Source organism: Schistocerca cancellata, chromosome 8 (assembly GCF_023864275.1).
Source record: "Schistocerca cancellata isolate TAMUIC-IGC-003103 chromosome 8, iqSchCanc2.1, whole genome shotgun sequence".
Taxonomy (NCBI): Eukaryota; Metazoa; Arthropoda; class Insecta; order Orthoptera; family Acrididae; genus Schistocerca; species Schistocerca cancellata.
Window position 1 is genome coordinate 401,621,054 of NC_064633.1, and position 12,438 is coordinate 401,633,491.

The following is a 12,438-nucleotide window of genomic DNA, read 5'->3' on the forward strand; positions in this document are numbered from 1 at the left end:
AAATTCCATCATCACTTGATGTTTAACAGGTTTACTACTTTTCCCTGTCGCCCCTATCACTTTAACACCTGTTACTGGCATCATGACTACTCCTCGTTGCTCTTTGATCATCTCAAAAAATGCGTGCGAAATAGCACTTATTTGAGCACCCGTATCCAACAATACATTTAAATCGTACCCACATACATTAATGGGTAGGATTGTTTGCATCCTATTGTCCTCTTTCATACTTTCTTTATCTTCCCATAATAAATCCTTTTCCACCGCCAAGTCTTGCCATATTATTTTTCCGGTTTTTATACTGACCATTCCGTCCGGAGGTTTCTTTCTCCTTTTCATCCTAAATTCTTTCACCACTTTTTCCAATAGTCCTTCGTCTAGGCACTTTAATGCCATCGCGTTCTCATTCGAATCTGTCATGCCTGAACTCTCGGTTGCGGAATCGGAAACTTCCTCTATTTCTTTTTCTCCCTGGATGCTTTCTAATGATTCTGACGATAATTCCTCCTCCTTAGAAATATGACCTTCTTCGGGTTCAAATAATTCTCGCAAATTATAATCCATTTCAATACTTTCCCTTTGTTGGATAGTGCATTCGCCACTCTTACTTTCATTATTTTCCCCTACTAATGGAATTCCAGTCTCACTCAACTCATTTGCTTCAGTACTACAGGGATCACAACACTCTTTCTCTTGGTTAGATACACTTTCTCTAATTTCTTTAAAAGAATCTTCATCACAGTCATGTACTCTTGCTGTCACTAGGTACACATCATAATCGGTATGGCTCTCTAACACTGTCATATTCGGGTCCAAATTAATCACTTGAGTGGAAGATCTTTCTAATTGTGCTGGCTGGCTTTCGAGCTGATGTATATATTCTGCATACGAGGCAATTTCTGAATCGGCATGCGTCTCTGCACTATGCCCCTTTTTCTTACCCACCCTTTCCTCTTTAATTACTTCTCGATGCGATTCGTCGACTATTCGTACGAACCTTTTACCATAAGTCACATCACTCCTCCCTTGCCCCTGCCTCTCTGCACAGTTGCCATCCCTACCGACAAACAACGCCTTCTCTGACTCTTCCTTCATCAATTCGTCACTCTGACCGCGAATTGTACTTATTTCATTCACGTGAGCCTTCACATCCGACCGATATTCTTTTCCTACTTCATTTCCCTTAATAATTCCTCCCTGCTCTCTCTCCTCTGTTTGTATCCCTGCATTATACTTCGCAAAGTTTCGTTTATGTAACTGCTCTTCAGGCGAACGACGCACTATCCTACTATAGTACTGCCTACTCCGATCTTCCCTATATTTGGGCCATTTCTTTCTTTCCGCGCGCGTTAGGCCCTTGACCTGCGCGGTATTTAGTTTTCCTGATTTTGATAATGCATCCTGTTTCCCTGATAGTGTCCTCTCCCTCGCTGAGAGTTACCTTCTTGACCTCTTCCTCTCATCATGTTAATTTGCGGTTCATTCCTACCACCTTTTACTATTCCATTCTGATTTCTGAAACCTCGAAACTCTCTAGTTTCACGCCACCTATCTTCATTCTCGATTTTTTCTAAAAATTCATCGAATGTTCGATGAGTGCCTCCTACATAACGCTTTGAATCGTCAGGTAGCTTTTTCCACAACTCCCACACTATCTCCGATTCTGATCTACGATCTTTAAGATACTCCAAACGCTTGAACCATCCTTCACAGTATTCTTCCATGAGCCCACGCCCATGTTTTGGCATTCTGGCGACAACGAATTCTCCCCACAACCTATCTCTCTGTTGTGTGCTCCAGAATTCCTCACGGAACTTTTCTTTGAAGTCTGTAAACTTCAAATTGTCGATATCCAAATTCAATCCCCAACGTTTAGCATGACCTGCTAAAGCGTCTATTACTAAATTAATTTTTTCTTTATCCGACATGTCTGTTGGTAAGACACGTTCACAATTTTTTATAAAATCCATTGGATGCCATCCACCTTGTTTCTTTTGAGGATCGTATTTTTCCTCCCTACTCAGTATTTCCGATTTTTGCATTACCAATGGGATACCACTACAGTTAAGAAACGTCTGATTCTGAACTTGCTGACTTAATAATTTTATCTCATTACGGAGTGTATTTTCCTGCTCCTGCACACATGCATCAAAACTCAACATGGTATTGCGCAGTGTTTCAATATCAGCTGCCGTTTCTTTAACAATCTCTTTCTTTAGAACTGGTACTATCACCTGTAATTTACTTTCAATTATCGGTTCTAATTTTTCACTAACCAAAGGTTCCACTGATTTCTCTATTCTCTGAATTTCGGTATCAAATCTTTTCTCTATTTCTGTGACTTTTCTCTGAACATTTGTTATTTCAGCCCTAATGCTATTTACTGATTTGTTTACCTCTGTGATACGTTGGCTTTGCGTATTCAAAATATCTAAATTGGCTTTTATTTTACCAGATAGGTTTTCATCCAATTGGGATATATGACTAGCCATTTCTGCTTTCAAACTAGCATTCCCTTCTTGAATTTGCGCCATCATCCTATTTAACAAACTTGTTAATTCCATATCCTCTCCCTTGTGACTTGCATCCACAGATACATTGGGTTCACTTTTCACTACCTTTGGTTTCACTTCCCGTTCCTCCTGTCTTATTGGTGTGGATTCATCTATAAGATTTTCCAACCCTACAACAGTATCTATGGTCCCTAATTCTGGGTCTGACCTTGTAATTTTTTCGTCTTGCTTGTTACTATTCGACTCCATCTTATGCTGCTGTATTTCGTGCCTAATAGAAATGTTTATTAAACCAAGTATTACTTGTTTAACTCCTACTATTGGACTTTCTTTGGCTGCTTTGCAGGTTGTCGTCTTGAACTTGCCAATTGTGGTATATTTATCTACAACAGAATTTAAATTTAAAATTTTCTTGAAACTACAAGTTTATATAAAACACTTTTATTGCAGCCATTATTCTACAAACTTGGTTAGTCCTGTCACGGTCGCCACATGCGACCGAACCGCTGAATCTTTCCATCAGTAAATGGGGTATGTTCTCCACTGACTCGGTTGTTTTAACCCCCTCCACTGACGGAATGACCCACTTCCCAATTCCGTATGTATAAAACCAATACGGACTTGTAGCTGTCACGCCTTTGCGCTTACTGCTACGTATTTTAACTGTAAATAGCTCAGTCCCAATGGTAAGAGGCAGTAGTGAATTCACGTAGTTAATATTTGAATCCAGCACAGCTGCCACATGCTCAGCTCACTTTTACTCCACTCCTACCCTCGCCATTGTACCACATTAACTAGGTGCTACGTGGACCTTGCTAAATTCACTTGCGTATACATTTTTGACCGTTACTCGCCAGTATTTACCTAATGATTAGTACACTCCTAACCGGACTATTTCCCTAAGAGCTGTGATGATTGAACGGGTTCGATCCACGGCCTACAGTGCCCTACAGTTCACATGGTAACACTGCCTACCTGACCCACTTAACTTGGTAGTGAGCTTATGTATCCAATCACCACTGCTAGCAGCAGTGGATAATCCTATCAGCACGACGAGAGCAGCAGACTTACCGTCGAATCCTCCTGAAAATACTTATAACTACGGTCGCCAGCTCTGAAGGAGCAAAAGAATAAATCAATTTTTGGGCTCGTTTCAAAGTGAAATGACTTGAGTTGAATTTAAACTTAATTCTGAATAATACTATTTCTGATCATTCTAGGTGATTCTACAAAGCAAATACTCTCTCAATTTCTGTGAGTTGGCTTGGTAATTACTACCAAGACAGTTTATGCAACTTCAGTTAACAAACATCTATCCTTCAAATTATTTAATGATTTTGGATATTACTCTTTGGACCATTGATACAGAATTAGTTAAGTGACTTTACTTGAAAGGTTGCTCAGAAAAATTTAAGTAACTATAAATAGGCGACTCATTCTGGTGTGACCATTGCTCTTTTCAACATACTTATACGCTAAAGTATTCTACAACCAAAGGATTTGTAAATGAAAGAGGCGATGGTGGCCTCAGTCTGATTTCACTATACTATGTTAGAGGTTACTACACTTTACAATGAACAACATGCGTCATAATTTTACTCATTACTATATTCTGTCCTCTGCACTTGCATAAAAGAAAACTGGTATTCTCCTTTTACATGTATACAAAGTTCGACTTAACAATTACAAGCAGTCTTGCCTTGGGTAGACGTGTCGGTGCTGGTGGTGAGATGCATGTGGCTAACGCAGCTCTTCACGCCTCCTGCCCTTAATGGCGGCTGGAACTATGAGCTGTAGCACTCGTATAAGCTACTGCACGTCCGCCCTAAAATCTGGGCACAGGAACTCTTACAATCAGCCCCAGTGGCATAAAGGCGGCTTCAACAACCATTCGTCGCGTTTTACTCCAAAAACGGCGACGATATTCGCCTCTTCGCTGTTGCACAATCACTTTTGCGTGAGCACAGTTACGCACGTCCGATCACGTCAACACTCCCCAGGCCATTCCATTGCTCCGTCCCTGTGTCTCCAGCTACCCCTAGCTACACTCGTATCACCAAGAGTGGGGGCGTTCCCCTACCACCTTTTTACCGAAATCATTTAGTATTTAAGAATATTTATATTTACTACCCTGGAGTTCATACCAGTCATAATAATTTACTACTAGCGCTTTACAACATTAAATTATACAGTAATAACTTATAATTACCAAGAAAAAGAATACATTTGACTCTGAGAGCTTAGTGCATTGTCTGACAGGCAGCGCTAATTCCCAGTTTCGCCAATAGATGGCATCAGGGTGCACTCCCTGGCAGTCTCACACAAGCGCGCCCGTTTCCGACGCGCGGGCTCCAAATTACTGTCAGCCCACCATCATTTCAGCTCCATTACAAACTACTTAATCCTAACTAACCTAAGGACAGCACACAACACCCAGCCATCACGAGGCAGAGAAAATCCCTGACCCCGCCGGGAATCGAACCCGGGAACCCGGGCGTGGGAAGCGAGAACGCTACCGCACGACCACAAGATGCGGGCAATTCGTGTTTCACGTCATGGGTTTTTAGACCAATGGAATCGTTCCTTTCATCTTGTGCAAACTACCTCTGCCAATCGAAAAGGGTCTACCTATAAACTGAATCGAAATATCACCTCTTTTTACTGCTTTCAAGTTTATTTCAGCGAATCTGACATTTTTTGCCCGCTCCTGACGCCTAAAAGATACACATGTACATTATGAGCATTTCACGAGTATTTCACGTGATCAACTGTGTCGCTGTTTGGTTTGTATCCATCTGAAAATTCCCTAATGCAACGTTCTAAAGAATTTCTGAGATGGAAGCAGCGCTGTACCGGTATCTGCTCCCAACAGTGAATCGCCCGGCAGGTTTCTTGTCCCTCTCCACTCTGGTTAGAAGCCTTCCATTGTACATGGGCCATGATGGTGTAACTGACGTCTGCCCCCAAACTAAAATGTTTCTTCCAGCAGCTTTTTTCACATTATGTTCATTGGCATGCAGGATTTGGGTTTGGTGTGCTAATACCATCGAATTCATGAGTGTCATCCCTTTGGGATGCATACTGTACACTTTGATAGGCAAATCTGCTCATTATCGACGAAGTATATTAGGTGACATACCGTTATAGTTGTTATGCCTTATAAAATATCATGTAAGGTGTGAAACTGACATTCATTCAAGCTGCCGCCTTACATATCTGCCTCCTTCTGTGGTCAGTTTTGCGCTGGGTCAATCGACAGTTGAGAAATTGATTGATGTCAGTGCAAAGTTGTTCTTAACTGCTGAAAGTAGCAGTTGTTAAATATTTATATTGAGCAACACTCTGTTTTAATATGGTATAATCAAAGTTGTTCTTTCAGTCTCTTTTTTGTTACTTTTCTCAGCATTTGATTTACTAAATACTATTGATTTGAGCAGTACAGTAATTTTTTTTTCAAAATTTTACTTATTTTTCTTGGACTCTGATTTAATACAATTATAGAAATAATGAGAAGCCTTTTCTTTCTATTCTGTGGTTGTCTATATTTTAATTTTAAATTTAAATATATTACTGATTTTCTATAAATTTGTACCAATCACAATTTTTAAATTTGGGACAGAATTTTTTGACATCAAGATTTATGGTAAATGAGGATGTAGATATGTTGAAGTTGTGGAAACATTCATTTAAAATGATCCACCACTTTTTCAGTACTTACGGTTTATTCTCAACCTCAATTTCTATGTTTGGTAGTAGCTACTATGGTAATTACATTTCAAGTAAGTTTCATCTCTTACAGTAATATCTTAATTTATCTTATACTTAACAGCATCCTGCCCATAACTTAACAAGCAGAATCCCATTCACTAACATACTCCTATCCCCCCAAAATTTTAAACTTATTCATTATAACTTTACATAAGAATTAAATTATTCATTGATTTCTACAAAAATATTAAATTTCTGAACCTACTAATTACGTTTTAAATATTAAATTAACATCATGAAATGCAAAACCCTTTTTTCTACATAACTTATCTTTAACAAACACATTACATACCAGAATCTTTGCCACCAAAGAGAAATCAACATTTGCTTCTATCAACTTCGATGTGCTGTAAAAAAAATTGTAAATACAAGAAAATATTTAAAACTCGAAAGTATTGTTAACAAAAATCTGTTTCTTGCACAAAACTCTTCAAAAATTAAATAATATTAAACAGTAATAAACTTTATGTGTGCATTTTTTTTTCAGTTTAATCTCATACTAGTTTGTCACAGACAGTCTTCTTATATATATCTTCGATGTGGTTCACTGAAGTCGTCATCCTCATCTTCATGCACCTTCACATGTCTCCTCTGAGCATAGAAAGGCGATTGGCGGAGAGAAAGATACCAGAAGGTTTGAGTGTATTGTCAATGCTTGGTTGCCTTCATTCCATTCCACATGTACCTATGGTGAAATTATATTAGAAACCTATTACTAGCAGCATAAAACTTATATTCTTCATCAATCCTCCAATCTTTATGCCTACCCATTGTTGGATGATTTATCTCCAGTTTTCTATTCAAATTGTTATCTCTCATCTCTCGGTGTGATATTTGAAAGTGTTGCAATTTTCCATAAAGAATATTGGACATCTGTATTGCTAGAACAGTTAAAACTGTATTCTTTGCTGGTAGATAAAATAATGGTCTTGTATGGGAAGGGATCTGGAAAGGGTTCTTGATTTTTTCTGGTCCAGGTATTCTTTCTTCCTAATCTTCCATGTTCAATCTTCTTTTCTTGTTGCATCTTTCGGTCTTCTCACTTGTGCCTTCTTTCTTCTCTGGACTGGGAGATGGGGCTTAAGACCTGCTTAACCTCGTTATTGTGTAGTCCATTCTGATTGTATTTTCTTTCGGATCCTGTGTATCCTTAATTGTATCATGTTGTTCTTTAGGATAGATTGGACAGGTTTCCACCGTTCTCTTGTTTACTCCCATTAATGTTCAGGGAATGTTTTGCAATTGCTGGATTCCGTATGGTATGGCGATAGTTTTAGCCATTCTGCATCTTGGGTTACAGAAATGGCCCACTTCTTCTTCCAGTGAATTCAAAAATTTGTTCGTCCTTTATGTAACGTGTCCGCCTCCATTACAGTTTCGTGGCTAATCGTCATATCTCCTTATGGTGCTTTAACAGTTTGTGACAGAAGTGCTAATGATGTAGCAGTTTAGCAAAACTGTTGCTCTGAAGATCGCATGTGACTTTCACATGGATAAAGATCGCAGCACGGTACGTGTTGACCATATCCAGGCTTCGTCGTAGATCCCCATGCTCATCTCAGAGGAGTTAGCCTCTTGGACTGTTGCTTCCACCAAGGCGATTCCTTTCGTCATCTCGAAAGCTGACGTACCAGGCACCCAACTCAGTGTTCCTCTGTCTCATGCCTAACTGGTGTACTCAGTCCTGCAGTCGATGCGACCACTATAATGATGCATCGCTCTTGATGACATCACGTATAACACAACATTGTGCACAATTTTGTCCATCTCTCATCCCCCAAATTTCTCTAGTTTACCTGGTATCTTATAATAACCCTTCCTCCTTTAAGATACATTACCAGCTTTACAAACACTAAACTACTAAGAGGCTTTACAAAACTTACATATTTGAACTATATATAAGATTACTGTACTATACATAAGATTATTTTATATCCATTTTAAGTGATCAACATCCATCCCCATTCTATATGTACAGTTTCTTATTCCCCTTCTCTTTTCAGTATTACCATAAAGGTTATGATTTCCTCAACTTCATCAAGATGATTAAAAAGACGAAAATTGATGGTGATAAAGGTTAGTATGTTAGTAAGTGTCCTTTATCTTTTGTTCTAACTATGGGTGCATCATATTATTATAAAAACTTCGAACCTTGACTCCGACTCCAGTGTCTTTTTCTCTGCAATCTTTTCGTTTCGTCATAAGCTGTAACAGTACTTCAAAATATAATATTTCCATATTTCTTGTTTCCTTTTTGAAACTTTATCCACTAACCATTCCATTGTTTAGGAGTTTGTACTTTTCTTAGTTGTAGTTATCTCTATCTCCTTCTTCTAAACAGTAACCTTTTACGTTACTTTCTCCCCCAATCTTACTCTTCCTTGTTGAAATCATTCCTGTATTAAAATAGCATCCCTCTGTCTACATCCATCCAAGAAATAACACGTTTCTCACTTTCCTTAATAATTCAATTTTCTCTCTTCATTCTTATCTCCTAACAAACTTTTATATCTATTTCCCTCACATCTCCAATTAATATCAACTTGTGATACCTTCCACAAATCAAAAACGATTCTCATTTTCCCACAAAATATCCCCTGAACTAAATGTTCCGCAATGGAACAAACTGCAGATGAATATTTCCTTCTTGCCTAAGTCTTTACCCACCTAATTTCTTTACTTCCTTTCATCCACAAAAAATACAGTTCTTTCTACTATACACTTCATTTTAGAGATAATCTACTACTATTTCGTCAAACTATCCTCATGCTAATCCTTGTCTTCCTCCTTTCTTCCTACTTATTCTTCATATCACATTTGTTCCACAGAAGAGTAATTTTAGTTCTTATTTCATCGTTCTTCCTTCACAACTATTCTTTTGATATACCGAGAAAAGTAGCCAATTTATGTTAATGAGACAAATACGAATTAAAATTTTTAATTTCTTCCCATTTTCTTAGCTTCCATAGTCTTAGAGTTCTGCCATTTGCTCTCATAGGAATCCGGTTATTTGATACATATAATTTTTCCTGTGGAGTTAATATTTACTCTTTTACCCTCTACACTTTCAGGGCACTCACATGGTGCAAGCTAAGCGATTTTCTTCTCTTTGGGTTAATCCATTCGACTTCATTACCATGAGCCACTTTACTTGCTTCCATAGGGCCTTTATATACTGAAAATAATTTATGACTTCGATGCTTTTTCTTGCTAGAGAGGTGGTGAGTATTCATAAACACTTGCGAAAATACTAGTGAGGTTGCCTTTTTGTCCGCCCGGTTCTTCTATTTAATGCCGCAGCCTTCATATCGCTCATTGCTAATTTTACTAGATCTTGATGTTGTACTCTGGGTACTTCTGGCGATTTAATTATTTTCGTGATAAGTTCCTGTCCTATTAACATCGTCTGACTCGTGTATCAATACTGGTATTGCCAATAGTGCATTATCTTCTTGGCATACCATTCCTCTCTCGTTTTCGTATATGTGAACTACACCCTCCATAATTTGGTCATCGTCAGTATTGTGATGTTTAAAGCTTTCCCGGCGTAATGATTGTTCTATAAAAAAAACACGGGAGAACTGCCGGATATCAGTAACTTCCTGCCACGATATTTCGGCGCAGAGTCTTCTGGCCATCTTCTGCTGCAAACAACATCAAACGTAAAGCAAGCATGGCTTTGGTTAGAGAAAGGATTCGTTTTACTCGGCGTGAATTGGATTCTGTGTCAACGGACATGTTCCACATACATTTGGAATTGGCAGCAAGACTATCTTCTCTGTCGTGGGACTGGGTGGATGGTGTGACATGGGCTAAAGCAAACTGGAGCCATGATAAAGCTGTGACGAGGCAAACTGCCAAGATTGACAGACTTTCTAAACAGATGCAGCAGGAAGTTCCAACTCGACGTTCCGTTGTTAATTTGACAGAGAAAACTTTAGATGACGCGACTGTGTCTGTGCTAGCAAAAGGACTGAATCTTGCTCCCACACCTGTTTCACCGCCACTAGTGGATTTCGTCAGTGCCGTCGAAGAAGCTGTACGCCGTCTTGATACAGATGAAGCGGAGGAAGTTCGTCGAGAGTCTTGCCGTGTATTGACCAAGGGTGCGCCAATGAAGAATAACATCTCGCCCATGGAGAGGATAGCCCTCCGTAACTTACGAGCAGATGTGGATACAGTAGTCTTAAAATCTGACAAAGGAAACGCTACTGTCCTCATACCAAGGGATGACTATATTAATAAGATCAATGTTTTATTATGTGATTCAACGTATCGCAAAATCGATAAGGATCCCACGAGTAGAGTAGCACGAAAAACAGCAGAACTTTAATCAAATAGTTCTCTACCGAAGGAGGTCATCAAGAGACTGAAACCAAACAGTTCAGTTCCACCTAGGCTATATGGACTGCCTAAGATCCACAAGTAAAATGTGCCATTACGTCCAATTGTGAGTAACATTGGAGCAGCCACCTACGACCTAGCAAAATTCTACGCATCTCTGCTCCAACCAGTGATAGGCAAGTGTCCACATCACATAAAGAATTCTGGTGATTTTATCAGTCGACTTCGGTCACTAAAACTGCAAAGTAGTGATTTATTGGTCAGTTTTGATGTGGTTTCACTGTTTACAAAGGTGCCTCTGGTGGACTCACTACATCTCATTGGCAATATGTTTGGTGCAGACATTACAGCGTTGTTTGAGCATACTCTCTCCTCTACATATTTTATATTTAACAACGAATTTTACGAACAATCTGATGGTGTCGCCATGGGGAGTCCTTTGTCTCCCCTGGTGGCCAATCATTTTATGGAGGATTTTGAGGAGAGAGCACTCGACTCTGCCACTTTTAAACCGACAGTATTTTGGCGGTACGTTGACGACACTTTTATAGTGTGGCCTCATGGTCTGGACCGTCTCCAAGAATTTTTACGTCACATGAACTCCATACATGAAAACATAAAATTTACCATAGAGATAGAGAGAGATGGTTGTCTGCCATTTTTAGACGTCTTGGTGCGACGGAAGAGTGATGGCACACTTGGTCACTCGGTGTACAGAAAGCCCACTCATACAGACCTGTATCTACAAGCTACTAGTTGCCACCATCCAGCACAAACAATGGGCGTTCTCAAAACCTTGGTCCATCGTGCCCATACTATCTCTGACGCCGACAGTCTTCAAGCGGAACTGGAAAACTTGCATAAAGTATTTTTGAAGAATGGCTTTTCACCTAGGCAAGTGAACAGAGTGATGAAGACCTACAAACGACGGAACAAGGAAGAGGAAGAGGCCTTCAGGTCGACTGTTTATCTACCATTTATTGGGAATATTTCTTCACAGATAGGCAGAATATTGAGAAAGTATCAAGTGAGAGTCATCTTTCGCCCTCCTTCCAAAATTTCATCACTGGTGGGATCCGTTAAAGACGACCTGGGCCTGCGTAAACCAGGTGTTTACAAAATTCCATGTGAATGCGGCAAATCATATATAGGGCAAACAACACGAACTGTGCAGGAACGCATTGTGGAACACCAACGGCATACTCGCCTTCTCCAACCCACCAAGTCCGCAATCGCCGAACATTGTATTTCCACAGACCATTCCATGAATTACAACGACACAAAAATTTTGGCCCATACATCAAACTTTTGGACCTCGATTATCAATGAATCTGTGGAAATAAGATTGTCTGACAACGAGACTCTCATCAATGGAGATAGCGGTTATCAGCTGAACTCTGCTTGGAATCCTGTTATCGAGAAACTTCGTAGTCGACGTAGTTATCTGCATAAAGATAGAAATCGACCTGACACCGATACGCCAGGCTTTCGCAGTGGAGGGCGCGAGGCGCAGCGCACGGAGCCGTTATGAACTCGCACACTGAGCAGCGCATGCGCAATGTCACCTCAGAAGGCTTTAATTAGCGGAGCTCAGCGCGTACTCGCCAGTACTACTACAGTGGCATTCACCTGAAGATGGCCAGAAGACTCTGCGCCGAAATATCGTGGCAGGAAGTTACTGATATCCGGCAGTTCTCCCGTATTTTTATAGAATCATCAGTATTTGTAGAGCTGCAGTAATTAACTGTTGACAACTCTTGTTTCTCATCATCGGATGATTCCCAGCCATTTGTCTCCCAGCAAGTTGGTATTT